The sequence below is a fragment of the Lepisma saccharinum genome, chromosome 1 (genome assembly GCF_977018435.1).
Source record: "Lepisma saccharinum chromosome 1, izLepSacc3.1, whole genome shotgun sequence".
NCBI lineage: Eukaryota > Metazoa > Arthropoda > Insecta > Zygentoma > Lepismatidae > Lepisma > Lepisma saccharinum.
In genome coordinates, this window is record NC_139229.1 from 73,967,680 (window position 1) to 73,984,655 (window position 16,976).

Sequence of the window (16,976 nt, forward strand, 5' to 3'; positions counted from 1 at the left end):
TTTTTTATTCTCCCCTGTCCCTTTCCTCCCTTTCTTAAAATTTCCTGTCCCTTTTCTTTCCTTCACGTGTCTTCCTTTCTTCTCCTTTTCCTATGTTAATCTGTCCCCCTTTTGTCCCTTTCGTACTTTCCTTTCCCTGATGTACATCACAGTGCATCTTCAGCAGTTGGTCACTTCATTAATACATCTTGTTCATCTTCACCTTGGTCTTCCCCAGGAATAATGCTAACTTAACCGATGTAAAAAAAATTTAAAGGTGTTTTAGTTTCGACAAACACACGGCGACTGCGAGAACCATAATAATGACGTCTTCCAGAGCGTCTGAACACGTGAAATAACACGTGAAGTGTCGGAAGAAACTCTCACTTTCTAGTGTGAACTTACATTTACGAAAGGTCATGGGCAGCCTCCTCCCCCCGCCTCAACTTCCTTGACCCATTGCCACAGTTCGGAGTCAATTTCACGGCTGAGGAGGAAGAGTTACGAAACCTAATACGCACATATTTATTACGCACACAATTTTTTTTTGAAAAATAAAACAATAAAAGCAACGCGTACGACTCATCACAGCAAATTACCTTCATTTGCTGTGATGAATGCTTTGCACTGGCCTAGAAAAAGTGAGAGAAAACCAATAAATGAGAAAAGTCGAGTAATTTAGAAAATATACAGCGAAAATTGGAATCCAACACGATTGCAGATTTTGTCCATAGCAGAGGCGTAACCACGAATTTTTGTCTGGGAGGGGGCAAGTACCATGAGGATAAACGTGCCAATAATAATAATTATTATTATGATTGGCATTTTTCCTGATATTCTTTCAACACGTTCAATTTCACATTAGCTAATAATGGAAAACAAGCACACAAACTGTATTTTTGAAAGACAAAAATTACGAATATAATAATTCATTTTGTACATATGACATGTGTAACTTTCATGTAGAACATACGTTTTACACTTATGCAACATGAAGCGACATAAAATAAAGAAAATACTTATGAAACATGTTGACACTAAATTATGCACGTATTCAATGTTTCTTTTATACATATTATTTAAAAACATTACGCAATTAATTCGTCCAACTCGTAACAAACCAACAGTAAAAAGGATATAAATTGTCTCTCACATGTGTGTGCTCAGTCTCCTCAAAACAATTGTTCATACATTAAAACAAAACTGTTTAGCAGCAACAGTCTGAAGTACATATTTGGTCTTACTTCTCTCTCTATAATAGTAATTTACAATGCATTACAGAAAAAGAGTCATATTGCGAGCGAAGCGATCAAGAAAATTTTCAGATCAAATTTTTGCACACTGAAAACAATATTGATTTAATAGGGCGCAAATAATTTCACGGGGCGCCATGGCATTCTCTCTTTTACAACTTTTTTCATTTAGATCGTTCGGTGCCCAGATCCGACTCCCGTCGCCCCCGTCAGAGATACGGCTCTGAACTTTATGAGACCAAGAAAAGCAGGTATTGCGAGCGAAGTGAGCAAGAACATTTTACGAAACGTATTTTTATTTGCATAAAATTTGAAATCGAGAGGGGTAATTTCTCCTGACTCCCCTGCAGGTGCAATTGGCCGTTTGGAAGAAAAATGCAAGAAATATATGAAAACTAACTCCATCTTGAGAATCATTTTATTTTGTCCTGCTACTCTTAGATTCTGCTTGCTTTTCAATGTTTGCCCCCTTTAAAATTAGTTTCAGTCCAAGGTTGGAGGAGGGGGCAATGCCCCAACCCCTGTGGTTGCGCCACTGCGCAGTAGGTCGTCTAGGTTTGTTATAATTTTATAATTTGGGAAGCGGGTAATGTTGCATTTTAAGTATAAGAGTTTTACCGCAGAATCACTGTATCAATGTGTAGAATTATTGTATCAGGTTATTGTATGTCGCTTTTCTGTAACTTTGGGCTAATCTTGACGAGGATGGCCGGGATTCGAACCTGAGATCCCTGGCGTCGTAGAGCGCTGGGCTAACCACTTCGTCGCGGAGGCAGGCAGGGTTAAACACAAGACGCATCCTTGCTTTGGGAATATTTCAAGCAGGGTATTTTCTGGGACTTCGCTTGATTTTAAATGATCAGTTCTACACACACTTCTGCAGATTTTGATGAATGTCTGTTGGAGGGTATATAATTACTGTATCTCACGATGTGCCGGATGACTCAATTCACACGCTCGTGACGTCACATTTTTTAACTGGGTACGACGCATTGTTACCTACCTCTTGAGAGTAACTTTTTCTCTGTTAACAAGAGATTATCATCACTGTTACGACCAAACGTGTCTTCGTTTTTCCATCTCTTGTCGGAAGTAGATGGGACAATCCATCCTCCTCCCTTGGGGTTCCTTGTCTCACTTATCGCACAACTCTACAACAATACGCCCGCCCTTCGCCTTCTGACGTCAGCCGAATTCATTTCATTCTAAGGCTAGCTAAATGCCTTCGTTGTTAGTTAGGTTTAGTTTTTTTTAGCATAAATAATGCCCTTCTGGTCAAGCCCTGAAAATTTGGAACTGTATTTATGGCAAGAGATCTAACACCAACAAGCCTAACCTAACAATTAAGGCATTCCGCTTACGTCAGAAGACGAAGGGCGGGATTTTGTTTGAGGCTTTTGTGTGATCCCCGGGGGTCCAACGGGTCGACAAAACTCGAAACTGCGAAGCGAGTTACGTGCATGTACAAACATCTTGATAGCGATCATATGGATCGTTGCCTGCAGTGTTGCCGAGTAATCCAGAGCTCAATACACTTCAATCTGAGAACTGAACATCGCAAATCCACCTTACAGTTTCCCTTTCAACAGCCACACTCTACATAGTTCACTGTTGCCAATTTAGCTGTTTTGGAGCCAGATCTGGTTCCTCCAGGAGGGTAAATTTAGCTCCAAATCTGGCCTTTTTAGTATTAAATTGTCACTAAAAAGTCTCTTTCAAAGACAAATTCATTTTCTTCCTCCACTCAACAATCGTGGTTACGTCCACGGCAAACATGATTGATTGTTGTAAAACTGCCATTGTTTACCACAAGTTTAATCAAGCTTACGCGTCACACACACATGAATAAACAGGACAATAATGTATTTGTTTTAGTACAATTCAAAAGATAACACAATGAACAGATTGATTGAAAGCAGTGTCTGACGTTTGGAGGAAAGACCTTGCCGTATCGCAATGCAACTCTTCCCCTGCAATCCAGTTCTTCGTGGGGTAGCTTGACGTGTAGTTTTGTCTCGTGTTGTGGTTTGCTGTTGTGTTTGTTTGAATGTACAGTTAATGTAGTACACAATCTTATAGCAACTGTTTTTGCCTGTAATTGTGGCATATGGCCTGTGTAACGTACTCATAATAAATCTAAAATGGCTGCCGCTTCACGGACAGCAACAAAATAAATCTATCATAACTCCTTTAAAAGTAGTTTTCGACAATTTTGTGTAGAGACATTTTTTGTTTAGAATTGAAAAAGGAAGAAAAAATAATCTTACACTTTTATTCATACCTCGCACTGTAATGGAGAAATCTCTAGTGAAACTATTTCGTACCATTTTTGCTAGGATTATAAGCAAAATTTACACTTTACATTCTGGCAAAAAGAGAGAACAAATGGCTGCCGGTGATACATTGTGACGCTTGGTCTATGTGACGTCATAAATCCAAAATGGGTGCAGAGAATATCGTACCAAAGTCTCCAACGAGAACCCTGTCGGACTCGTCTCGTTCTCGTTTCGATTTTTAGTCTTTTTAGGTGTATCTATCATCCCTAATTACAGCGACCGCAGAGAGTGCTGGTACAGTCATGAACACTTCTGGGTTGTAACGTCGCCTCTGAAAGCAATATGGTACTGTTCATTGCTTCGTTAAGCAACTGGGACAGGCACTAAAATGTCAACCTCTCTTCCACGCAGTACACCTTACGCTGCATTGTTGCAGGGTAACGAGGCTCTGGCACCTGCAACCACAACCAGTATAATCGTCGTTGAAAATTTGCGTTACGTCGTCCAAGTGCTAGTGCCGACTCCTAATCCACCTCGTCTTATCAGCTGGGAACGGATTAATATGTACGAAAAAAAGTGTAAAGTTATGTAAATAGATCCTATATACGAGGGGAAGTCAAAAACTATCGGTACTTTCGACGTAACTTTCTTTAGGTTGGCAGCACTTGCCTTCAATGCTCGCGTGCTAAAAGATGATTACGTGGCCGAGGTTTGATCTTAATCGCTCCAATTTTCGTTCATTTTTTACAGAGTGAACATGGCCGCTCCGCTGACAGAGTAGTGTGTACCAAGGAAGGATGGAGTAGATCAATGATCTGATTTCTGTGGTCTGGAGGTGTGTCAGGGGCTGAAATTCATCGCAAGCTTTCAGTACAATACGGGGACAGGGTTATACCGCGTAGAAGTGTGTGAGGGAATCGAGAGGTTGGGTGATTTGGTGTTTTAAGTCCACTTTATGGACAATAAGGCTAATCGGGACTGCACCTACAGTTTAAAGTACCTCCACCAGTTATCGAATCCGGAACCCCTATCAAGAGGTTTAGCGAGCACTGAAGGTAGTGTGGCCAACAAAGAAAGTTATGTTAAAAGGGCGGATAATTTTTTACTTCCCCTCGTATTTAGTTATTTTCATCAAAATATGGAATTAAATATGGACTTACAATTATATTATTTTATACAGACTATGTACTTGCCTCTTTTTTAGAGCATATATACTTGCCTATTTCTTTTAGATATTCGCCATCCTATTTCTAAGGGCGACAAGGGACTGCTGTAACCAAGTGGACGAACTCAGGACCTTTGTTTCCAACCAATACAACAGCCAACCAAAAAATTGCAATTGGAACACGAAGAAAGCTGTGTCTGAACTGGAAATACATTGGGAAGTGGAAATTATCAGGGCTCAATGGAAGATTTTATGGTATCTTCACAGCACGGTTTGTATCGTAAAAATCGCAGGAGCGTTAAAATTTACTGCGAGTGATTTACGGCACACAAGAACAATGGATTGTACCGGAACATGAACTTTATATAACCTTTCATCGGAAGGAATCACTGTAATCAATTGCATTTAACATGAAGCAGAACGGAACGAGATTGCCAATTGACAACTCAATAAAGAAAAGGATAGATCAATTTCTATCTGTGTGTGTGTGAGAGAGAGAGAGAGATAGAAAGAATGTGAATTCCCATACACAAGATGTATAACACTATATCCGAAGTTTCACTAAAACCGAAATACTGTTCCTCAACCTGGATTGAGGTTAGTAACGACTTAAGGCCGTGCCGCACCTTGTGTCGGCGGCCTTAACGGCATTAGGAAGGGTTTCCGGGAAGTTCTTCCCTCCGCGGCAGCTGCGGAGCACTGTTGCAATCTTAGCTCTTTCGGAGCCAGATCGTGCACCCGTTTGGCTGTGAACTGGGGCGCCCGCCCCCTGCCTGCTCCACTATGATGCGTCATTTTCACCGAATGCAACGGCCGTTTAACTTTATGTATGGAGCAACATTAGGGTAGGTTTTTGCAATGTTCATAAGTGAAGCAAAAATAAATAAATGACAAATACATTTTTGGTTTTGATTTCAGTTTTTAAGTCCACTTTATGAACAGAAGGCTAATCGAGACTGGACCTACAGTTTAAAGTGGGATCCGAACCACTATGTGCCACCTCCGGCTATCAAACCCGGGACCCCTTGATTACAAGGCGACGACGATACCACTAAGTCATCGGGGAGGTACAAAATTAATAACAAATAAAGGATTATCAGTAGTCGCAGTTTTAAAGGAGAGTCCTTTAAAACAAATGACATTTGGGCACACTGCAATTACTATAAACAAAATCAGATAAAATGGTAAATTTGGTTAGGTAAATTTTTCAATATCGAACTGCTCGACGCCAGGGGTTCTGGGTTCGAATCCCGGTCCCGGCACGGTTGTTCTTTTTAAGTGTCCTTTCCTCAATTTCATCACTCATCCTCATGTACGCGATTAGCCAAAAGTGGCTGAAATGCGAAGTAACGTAAATCGATCAATATCACACCAAAACCTCGTCAAGGACACTACAACAACGACTGGGGGTTCGTCGCGCTGACCACACGTCACCCGGAAACTGGTTCGATGTTTCCCACTGCACGAGACATAATCTCGGTCTTTGCACAAGCCTATTTAGTGCTGCTTTACAATGATGAAGATACGGAGACAACAATTAAGAATCATTCTACTTTCTTGTTTGCAACTGGCTGCAACGTTAAGCCTTGAATTATTTTTACTATCTCGTTAGTAACCTGTGACCAGCAACTGACGTCACATTATAATGTATTTATACAGTAACTATTAAACGTGAACTTACGTAATCACTTCTCGTCCGAATCCAACCTCTAGCTCGCGTCGACAATCGCAAGAAATTGTGCACGGATATCTTACGGTTATATATAGTTCCTCGCTACTTGTCAACATCGCAGAACTACCGGAGCCATGAACAACGGGAGCCGTGAAAAATTGTAACGTTCACACTTGCAAAAACACTATAAACCTTCAATCTGGCTATGGGTTGAATGAATTCCTTACGCAAGGAAATTGAAACAATGATATTTTGCAATTCCTGTGTTTCGGAAATGTTTAGAATAATCATCTGCGTCTTCTTGAAGTTTTGTTATCCCTTGTTGCTCTTCTGCAATGTTTCACAGATGGCGCCACGGTGATTGTTGTTGCTCAAACTAACTAGTCGGGTATATTAAAAATGGTCACTCATAATTTTTCCTCGCAAAGAATTAAGATAAAAAGTCTGCACTTCAAAAGTGTACTTACTATTCACAGGGTTGGCAAATTTGAGTTTTATTTCAAAGAAACGAATAAAACATTGTTTTAAATGTTTTAAATATTGTTTTTATCTAACCCAAAAACAAACAAATGAAGTATTTAAAACAATGACAAAAACATCAATTTTCTAAGAATAATTGTTGGTAAGGAATCTTGTTAAAACAATCAAGGACGGGCTGGTTATAGCATTTAACTAACTTCTTAAAATACATATTTACGTTACAGTTAAATCTCGCATGTAGGCTGTCAGAGAAGGTTCAACTAATCCACTGTTGCCAGACCTCACTCTATCACCGTGGTAGCAACTTGTTTTCCAAAGTATCACATTCTGTTGTGAATATAACATACATTGATTGATGTACGTTATACGTTATGTGCCGAACAAAACTGTTTCATCCATGTATTATTCCATTAAAAATGTGTTTAAACACTTTCCTAAAAAAGGTGCCATGTGCTTTAAACATGACCCACGGGTACACATTATGTAATGTTTTTTTTGGTAACTGTTGAGGCTGGGTGATCCCCAGAAGCGCTTTATGCGGGGACAAGGCCGGGAAAATCCGATCGTAGATCACCCACCCCGGAATTCGAAAACGGGTCTCGCGCGTGGCAGTCAAGACACCCTACCGAATAGACCACCGGAGCTCCAATATCAGTAATATTTTTTTTATTATTATTATAGATATTAGCACAATTTATCAGAATTTAGCATAATTTCACACATTAAACAGCGCTTTTTCTAATCGGGAGGTTGGCAACGCTGATGGAATCATACACATAATGTATCTTCTGCCAAAATTACAATGCCACAGAGCACTACCACTCACGAATCAGATGAAGAGGTGTTTTCCAATCTCCCACGGCGAAATTGGAAAATTTTGAGCATGAATGTACACACGTCAATGCACCCAATATCCAGGTGATGTGGGAGGACATGATCGAACGCGTAAAGAGGGAAATTATGACGTCATTTCACCCTTAACAACAACACGCCACTCCAACCCCGACTGGAAAAAAGGAGGGAAAGGGGGAATAGGCGATCAATAGGCGTTCGCCAGGTGACAACAATGACGCACACGTCAACACACTCTCAAGTCTGTCCTCTGGCATTGAGAGGGGAAGAATTGTAATGTTCAATGTTCCCTAGACGACTCCATGCGCTTGTTAAATGCTACTCTGCTGTGGTGTGGTCTAGGATCCCTTCCGACGCCCTTGACTACAATGTAACCAGTTCTGTCAATGGTTTAGCTGGCGTACCAGGCGGAAGGGGGGGCTCAAACTGGTCATTAAGGATCCCTTGCTTCAAGTCGTTGGTAATGTTGCACGTATTTATAACTAGGAGTCGGAAGTTGAAGACCTAACAAAAATCTCGAAAAATGACCTACAGAATGACCTTCAAATTATTTTAAAATGACCTAAAAATGGTAAAAATTACCTGACAATTTTCGCTTTTAAAATGAAAGCTTCCTTTTTTAAAAAAAAAATTACAAGAAAGTAGTTGAATAATTCGATAAAGCCCGATCCTTGGTGATTTTAAACTAATAATAAATAATAGATAAAAATAATTATCTATCTATTATATCTATGTACCGGGCGGTCCAAAAGTCCCAAAACGGTCACATATCGTAAGAAATACATATTGAATTGGAAAACGAAAAAATACGTGCTTAATAAGTGAAAGCTATTCAATGATATCACAATTGATTCCCCCCCCCCCCCGAATCTGCAATCGGTTTCACTCTAGCTCAATTAGGGGCAGAGCGTCCCTTTGTTCATTTTTTGGGTTTTATGATTTTTTTTTTAATCGCCATATCTACGTTCCTAATTGAGATAGGAGGATGGTTGATTGCTCGTTGGACTCGGAATGAAGTCCTCTTTCCGATTCTACAATACAAAATTGGGATTTCCATTCAAAATTTCACAGTTGCCCCCTATCGTTGAATAGCTTTCTTTCAGTTATTAAACACGTATTTTTTCGTTTTCCGATTCCATGTGTATTTCTCACGATATGTGACCGTTCCGGGACTTTTGGACCACTCGGTATATAAAAATTTATGTATGTGTGTGGGTGCATGTATGTATGTTTGTTCTGGCATAACTCTCGAACGCCTGGAGCAATTTCAACCAAACTTTGTACACATATCACTTGCAATCTGGAAAGAATACTTGGGGGTAAGACACACCTAGCACCCCTAGGGGTGGGGTGGGAAGAGGTGACATGTAAAAATAATAAAACACGACCGATATTAAATTCCGCAGAAACAAACATCCGTGACTCTATGCAATCCCGCACAACGATAGTGTTTCTCGAGTTGTCTAACATTCAGGCTGATATGATTTTGTGTTGCGAAAACGACCGATATTAGTGTGGAATTCATAGTTTTCGTGACACTCCCAATGCGGTTCAACTTCAAGTTCATCACCTATCGGCATGAGGGGTGAGAGGGTGTTAAAAATAAAATGCCACAAATGACCTAGATTAGTGTCGAATCCATAGTTTTCGGACTTGCTAAGCTAATTGGTGAAATTCACGATCACATTTAAAATTAGTTACATTTTGCACTATAGTTAGAATTCATTATTTTCCTGTCTAATACAAGATTGGGATAAATAAATACCCGGGCAACGCCAGTTAATCAGGTAGTAATAAATAAAGCAAAGGGAGAAAAGCAAATAATTATAAATGTAGTTTTCTTTATTTTTACCTCGAGGTTATATAAAATACACAGCAAGGTTCTATCTGTATGTCATCCACCTCCTGGGTTCGAATACCGGACTGGGCATGGATGTTTGCGAGTGTCCATCCATCAATTTCATCATATTATCACTAATCCCCATCTTCTCAAATTAGCCAAAAGTGGCACAAAGAGTAAAATAAATCAAATCATCCCCCTCCTTTCAAAGTGGGTTTGCACGATATAGTAGTCGATCTGTGTTTCGCGTGCATCAGATTATAGTGTTTCTTTATATTGTAAATGTTGTAACCAGGGTTGTTAAATGTCCAGGAATTTTAAATAAATTAAAATCCGGTCCAGGAGAGAAAATCAGTAAGCGTAAATAGGTTCTGAACTTTTTTATCTGTAAAGTATTTCAATTCGGCCCTGGAACCTTTAACCAGATCAATTTAAATACGGTCCAGGAACCTTTTTTCTAGCTGAATTTAAATTCGGTCCAGGAACCTTTATTCCGGCCCAATTTGAATACGGTCCATGTACCTTTTTACAGATGAATTTAAATACGGTCCAGGAACCTTTTTTCAAAGAAACAATACGTAAATTGGACCGAATTTAAATTGTGCGAGAAAAAAGGTTCGGGTCCTGCAGCGGAACCCAATAGAACCCATTAGAATTTACGGGTTCCTGGACCTTTAACAACCCTGGTTGTAACTAATTTTACTTTAATACCACAGATTGAAGCGATAGTGGAACTCTCACGGTAGGCTTCAAACAAAGTATTTTAAGTTTGCAGGGGGGGAAATAAATTTACCACAATTACTATATTTAATCCATTGCCAAACATTTCAGTTAAAAACAATATTGTGATATTTTACATCGACCGTATTTTTTATAATGGCGAAATTGCTAAAAAAAAAACATTCCAGGAAATTGAAATATGTAAGTTATGCTAGCAAATGCATTTAAAATTCATGAAACAACAAGGAAAGAGAAAAATAAACCTCAAAAATAAAGAAAAACTTTAAAAAACGGCAACAAATACTGCAAATAACCTACAACCTAGGGGGGGGGGGCGAGAGGGCAGTTGTCCCCACTTTTTTCCACTTTATCTACCAAAGGAAACTAAACTGTCCTTGCCCCTCCGCCCAGTTTTGGCATCTTGTTCCCCTAGTTTTGGAACCAAATCGCTGCCACTGCCGAGCCCTATTTATAACATTCTAATTTTTCAAACGATTAGGTCGCAAATAAACGTAAGGAAAATTTCCATCAAGTAAAGAGCAGCGTTCTCATATTCGACATTCAAAATTACATATTAATATGAAACATTATTGCAATTGTAATGAAAGTTAAACTCACCCATATTTCAAATTTGAGGGAGATGGATTGTAGGAGAAGAACCACTCACCTATAAAGAAGAACAAAATATTAATCAGCTTACAAGTTAGAAATGTTCGGTGAGAGAATCATGCATTAAAGATTAGTTTATTAGAGATGACACTTTCCATTCAATTGAAAGCATGTTCCTTTCAGTAATTGAGACAAACTACACGAATGTACAACATAATGTAATTCGTACGCATTGCTTGGCAAATTGTCCAAGACTATATTCATTACTTTTCTCTTGCATACTACGTCTTTTTTTTAAAAAAAAAAAAAATTACGTGTGCTGGTATAGGAATTGTCTGCAGATTCTTTATTCTATGTATTATTATTATTATTTCCACACTTGAAATTATTCCGTAAAACGAAGGGAATAAATATGATGGTGGACAATTTGCATCGCACTTTACAATTCTCTGTGATTAATATTACGATAGTACACAGAGAACTCGAAATGCATCAAATCGAATTTGATGCACTTTTAGTGCATCAAATGACACACCTAAACGTGTAATATTGGATTATTAGAAATTGTCTCGGGGTTTGATGCACTTTCACTGCATCAAATGGGATTTCGACTGTGGAGTGTGTCTTTTGATGCATCTTAGAGTGTCAATTACCCGTCCGATGGGATTTTATGCATCTAAATGCATATCTTTCAATTTACACACTTATATGCATAATTCTTTCTAAGCAACTGTTTGATGATTTTACTTACCTTATATGGAAAATAAATTTTGATCTCTTACGATAATATGAAAGGAATTTTGAATTTATCAGCTTACAAATTGAATGTTTGATTGAATTGGTGTTTTAAGTCCACTTTATGCACAGTAAGGCTAATCGGGACTGGACCTAGAGTTTAAAGTGGGATCCGAACCAGTATGTGCCTCAACCGGGTATCGAACTCGGGACCCCTGGATTACAAGTCGACAACGCAGCTCACAAATAAACCGAAGTAAGAAAAATGTAAAGAATCAACAGCCGAAGTAAATATATTTGCAGTAACTAAATTATATTTCCTAATTAAAATGTCACATCAAAATTGGTGCCACACATGCATGTACGTACAAGCAACTAATATTGTATTTTTGGTACATTGTTTGTACACTAAAAATAATACCCGTTTTGGTGAACTCTCTTCGATAAAAATGTTAGCGAACGTTAAGTGTAGCAGAGATGTACGACTCGATTTTTAAATTATTACATTAAGCACAGGATTTTTAAGAGTAAGATTTGACCTATTGCCTTTCAGCCATAGAAAGTTAAAATTTCCGTTTTATTAGTGTTATCAATGTTCTATTATTGGGAAGAAAGGTTTCGGTACACTTCAAATCTGTTTGTTCTTGTGTTCATCGTAAGGACTATTCAAAATATTGCGGCATGTTCATAAATTTTCAAATATACCAGAAAAAGAGCGCTGGTTATTATTATTACCTTACAAACAATAAAATTGACATTGAATTGAATATACTTTGGAGTTGTTAACAAGTATAGACTTCCGTACGTTCATTAGATAGAAACTGGATTCGCCTCGCTTCTTTTTATAGGTATATTATTGGCCCGAATATAAACCGCACATTTTATCCAAATTTCAATTGTCATTTGTTCCGAATAGTTATTTGTATTTTTATTCTTTTTAACGATGCACATATATGAACGACCACAACGAGCTACGACTAAAGTGTTCCCGAGATCGAATCCGGGACTGGAGATGGGTGCGTGTCTCTTCATCAATTTCATCACTCATCCTCATCGTCGCGATTAGCCAAAAATGGAAGAGATACGAAGCTAAATAACAAAAATCAAATCAAAACAGGAAAGACTTTTGGTGCAGCCACACACACAGAATGACCTACCTTCCTTAACATGATGTTAGCACAGATAAGTTACTGTCATGTTAGTAACATCCTCCTGAATTTTTTCCCCAGAGTCCCAACTTATGGTTATTTTGGTTCTAAGTTTATTCTTACTCTTCCACCTGCTCGCTACAGAAAAATTCTGGACAAACAACCCCTGCCCTGATGACTCATCACCATAACGGTACATCTTGAGAGGCGTGAGGTGAGGGGTTGAAGACAACTTTCGCAATCGCCGGAAGCATTTCGCTTGGTTGGCGTCTTCTCGTGACACGTGTTTCGATAGTGCTTCGTCGCATTGTGTACTGTATAGTGTAGTTCTGTGCAGATTCAGGAGAGAACGAACAAGCACCACAGATTTTCGGAGTAAGAAAAGTAAGTATTTATGCATGTTTTCTACAATTTCATTTTATATGTTTTTTTGTTCGATGAAATTCTGATTTAACTGCCTAATTATAAACGGTCGAATAAAGGAAAGAACCTGGTCAGACCCAACGATTACACCAAAATGGGAGATTAGCTTCAGGGCCCATTATTTATCATAGCATAATAGTTTCACATTAAGCTTCGTTGTTATCTAAATAGTTGCAAGAACTAAGTTATGTGTTTGGTGAGAGTTCAATGCTTCCTTGTTTTTGTTCTCTGCCTATTTAATTTATTTTTGTCATTGCGGACAATCCCAGTGCCGTGAAGCAAATATACAGGCATATAAAATTTCAAAATGGCAGAAAGCACACTTTTTCTCTCTCGCGGTCACTTGACCCCTCATTCTCTTTTTGGAATAAAAAAACTGCCTTCTCATTCCTCTCTCCCTTTTGTTTGTAACGTTTTTGTCTATTTCTTTTCCGTTAAAGCTTCCCATCTTCATTTCTCATTTTAGTATCTCTTCCTTCCTGTTTATTTCCTCTGTTTTCGAGCATTTATTTCCCTATGTTTACCCTCACATTTTCGGCCCGTTACTTCTTTATTCTCTCTCTGTTATTATTCCTCTTCCTTGCCTGCCTCTTTTCGCTTGCTTTGCTTCTATATTTCTCTCTCTCTCTCTCATCTATTTCTTTCTCCATTTTTATATTTCTTTCTCTGTCTTTTTCTATTTCTGTTTGTTCTTTTCTACTTGTTACTCTTTCTCTCTCTCTTTACTATCTCCACAGATATATATATATATATATATATATATATATATATATATATATATCATTCTCTCCAATTCTTGCTTCTCTATTTCGCTCGTTTTTCTATTGCTTTATCTCTCTTGTGTTTCTCTATTTCTCTCTCGCCCGTCTGTCTCTGACTCGGCCTCTTTTCTCTCTTGTCCTCGGTCTCCCGATGGCTGATTACGTCATTGGCTTGTAATCAAAGGATCTCGGGTTCGATACCTGCTGCAGACACATTGCGCAGTGGTTGGGATCACGCTTTAAACTATAGGTCCGTTCCGACCACCCTATTTGTACATAAAGTGGAGTTAAAACCAACAATTCAAACAATTCTCTTCTCCTCCTCCTCCTCTTCTCTCTCTTCACCGTGTGTGTGTGTGTGTGCCCGACTCGCTCCTTTATCTTTATCTGTCTCTTTTCTCTTTCCTTCATTCTCTGTCTGACTCTTTAATTCTATTCCTTTCTCACATTCTCTGCCGCTTCTTCCCTCTCCCTTTCTTTTATCTCTTTTAAAACACTTTTTCTTATGTGGAGATGTTGGACATATTTACATCATGTTCGCATGTCATCATAAGAAAGAAGTGCTTTAAAGGAGAGAAAAAATAGATGAAAGAAGGGGCAGAGAATATGAGAAAGGAAGAGAATTGAAGAACCGGACAGAGAATGAAGGAAAGAGAAGAGATACACAGACATACCCCGAAGAGGAGGGGGGAGCGGAATACAAGAACCGAGGGAGAGGGTAAAGGGAAAACATACGAGTACATGGGAGAGAGAGAAATAGGGAAGCGAGAGGGGGGAAAAGAAATAGGGAAACGAACGAGAGGCATTTACACATTCTAGATGTTGTAATAAAAATCTAGAATATCTTAACCTTATATATGTGAAAGATAAGAAATATTATATTAAAAAATCCATGAATGCTAGAGACAATGGTTCTACCAGTGGCGTGCGCACTTTTTTTTGTGGTCCGTCCTCATTTTGCCATCTTTTCGTACGTCTGGCGTTCTTTTTTTTTTAAGTGCAGGCGAATATATGTCATCCCCCACCAATAACTCTCCTTGGGCGCGCCACATTAGCACGCAATATTAATTGGATATTTTCCATATCCAGTGTAGTTTCAAGAACTAGATAATGGATAATATCGAATTAACATTCCATACTAACATCACTTTAAACAATAAAAAAATATATATATCACTCATCTTAGTAATTAGGAATGAAATGATCATCCTAGGACTTTATAATAAAAAAAAAATTAAATGCTACTTGTCTGTTGTTCATTACTCTTAACTGTGCCATTAAATTGATATACTCAACTAGTATTTTGTTTTGATATCACTAGTTCTCATGCAAAAGTTTCTTTTATTATTATTCTTAAGGCACCTATTGTTCCTGTCATGAAGACAAGAGAGAAATATTCAGAAGCTATTGTCGTGCAGAGAATTGTGAGGCATATGATTCGACTGAAGAGGGATTATTCTGTGCTTATTGTGGATATCTACCCACCAAGGATGCAAAAGGTAAGTGTGTGTTACATATTGTTATCTGAAACATGAATATTTGCATTTCCAAATCAATCAGTGATAAGAAGATCTCACTTTCCGTAGACAATTTACCATGATGAAAGTGTTCCTCGTGTTTGAAATCTGGACTTGCGAGTTAACAAATATAAATAGAAGAAGTCAAAGTTGAATTAATTTAAACTGTCTTCAGAATATATTTCTATCGCTTCAACATTAGGTACATTTAAGGCTCAGATTTATTAAACTGCTTGACACAACATCCATGTGGCATATCAAAAGGGGGTTGGTGGGGGTCACAACTTATAACCACCTCTTTTGCTCAGTATTCCTAAAAAAATGTTTAAAAAAAACATCAAAGGCAGAAAAAATGGCAAATTGAGGGCTCATTAATAAAAATAAGCATATGTACCCCTCCTCCTTTCGAAAATCCTGATAACTCATAACATCACTCACAATCTGAATAGCTTCTTATTGGATGACATAATGATCAGATCTTAACCCCCTCATACCTTTGATACCAGCTTTATAAATGAGACTCAGGTTAATTCAATATGCTTAACTGTTAATGTTTGTAGTCTGTCTGTCTGTCTCTCTCTCTCTTTCAGTAGTGGAATTCTCTTGTGGAAAATTATTTTTATACTCATAGATGTTATAGATAAGGATATCATGTCAATTTTGCTGTTTAATTTTGCTTTTATACTGCTTAATGTGAAATAACTATATCTTGCCTCTTTTATTTTATTTTATCTATTTGTGCATATTACCTCTTTTTATGCTTCCTTTCAAAAGTGTCTGTAGCAATGCCTATTATCCTAATGACATGTGGAATATGCATTTTTAAGTCATAAAGTAATTTTGGCTCTAAATTTTTCCTACCACCTTTAAATACAAACTGTCATCCACAGATGGAAAATCCAGAATACACCACTCTAAATAATTAAGTGATAAATTATTTTAAGTAACTTAACTATACATAGATAATGGCCAACACGAGAAACAGTCATGTATATTCTCTTTCACGTTCTTAATTGCTTGAGATATGGAATGGTATTTTTTTCTGTTAACATACAAACTTTTATACACATCAAAGACTTGGAAATTTAATTATTACAATGACATTTAGTCATGGAAAGTGGTAGAGGAGCAGAGAGAACCCTTTCTCCTTTTATTTGTTTTTCTTTTTGTTTCATCCTTTCTTTTCTCTTTTGTTTCCACTTGCTTTCTCTATTCATCCTCTCTCTTTGTCAGAGAGAAATAGACTCCCTCCCTCACTCACGTCTTTTATTCCCTCTTCTCCTTTATCTCTCTCTCCCTCTCTGTCTCTCTCACTGGATTTGTCATTTTTCTTCTCTCCAACACACACACATATGTATGAGAGTGTGTGACTCGTTTAGAGAGAGAGAAATATGTGTGTGTGTGTCATCTTCCCTTTCTCTCTTTCTCCTCTCCCTTTTTCTCTCACTGCATTTCTTCCATTTTTCATCTCTCCTAGAGGGAGACAGACAGAGAAATATGTGTGTGAGACAGTCATCCTTTCTCTGAAGGAACAGAAAAAGGAAGA

The 16,976-nt window shown here is 38.1% G+C and overlaps 1 protein-coding gene across 6 annotated transcripts in view; it reads right to left on the reverse strand.

The window, feature by feature from the left end:
* LOC145996494 (very long chain fatty acid elongase AAEL008004-like) overlaps positions 1 to 16,976 on the reverse strand; it is a 305,519-nt gene that overhangs the window by 223,769 nt on the left and 64,774 nt on the right. For 2 of the 6 annotated variants that reach the window (XM_083133023.1, XM_083133040.1), the window contains exon 1: positions 4,728 to 4,864. The exons of 3 other annotated variants lie outside the window; for them this stretch is intronic. The gene's annotated coding sequence lies outside the window, so the exon portion shown is untranslated. Of the gene's footprint in view, positions 1 to 4,727; positions 4,865 to 6,354; positions 6,373 to 16,976 lie in introns of those variants that run through there. One more of the 6 variants, XM_083133030.1, reaches the window with a different exon arrangement.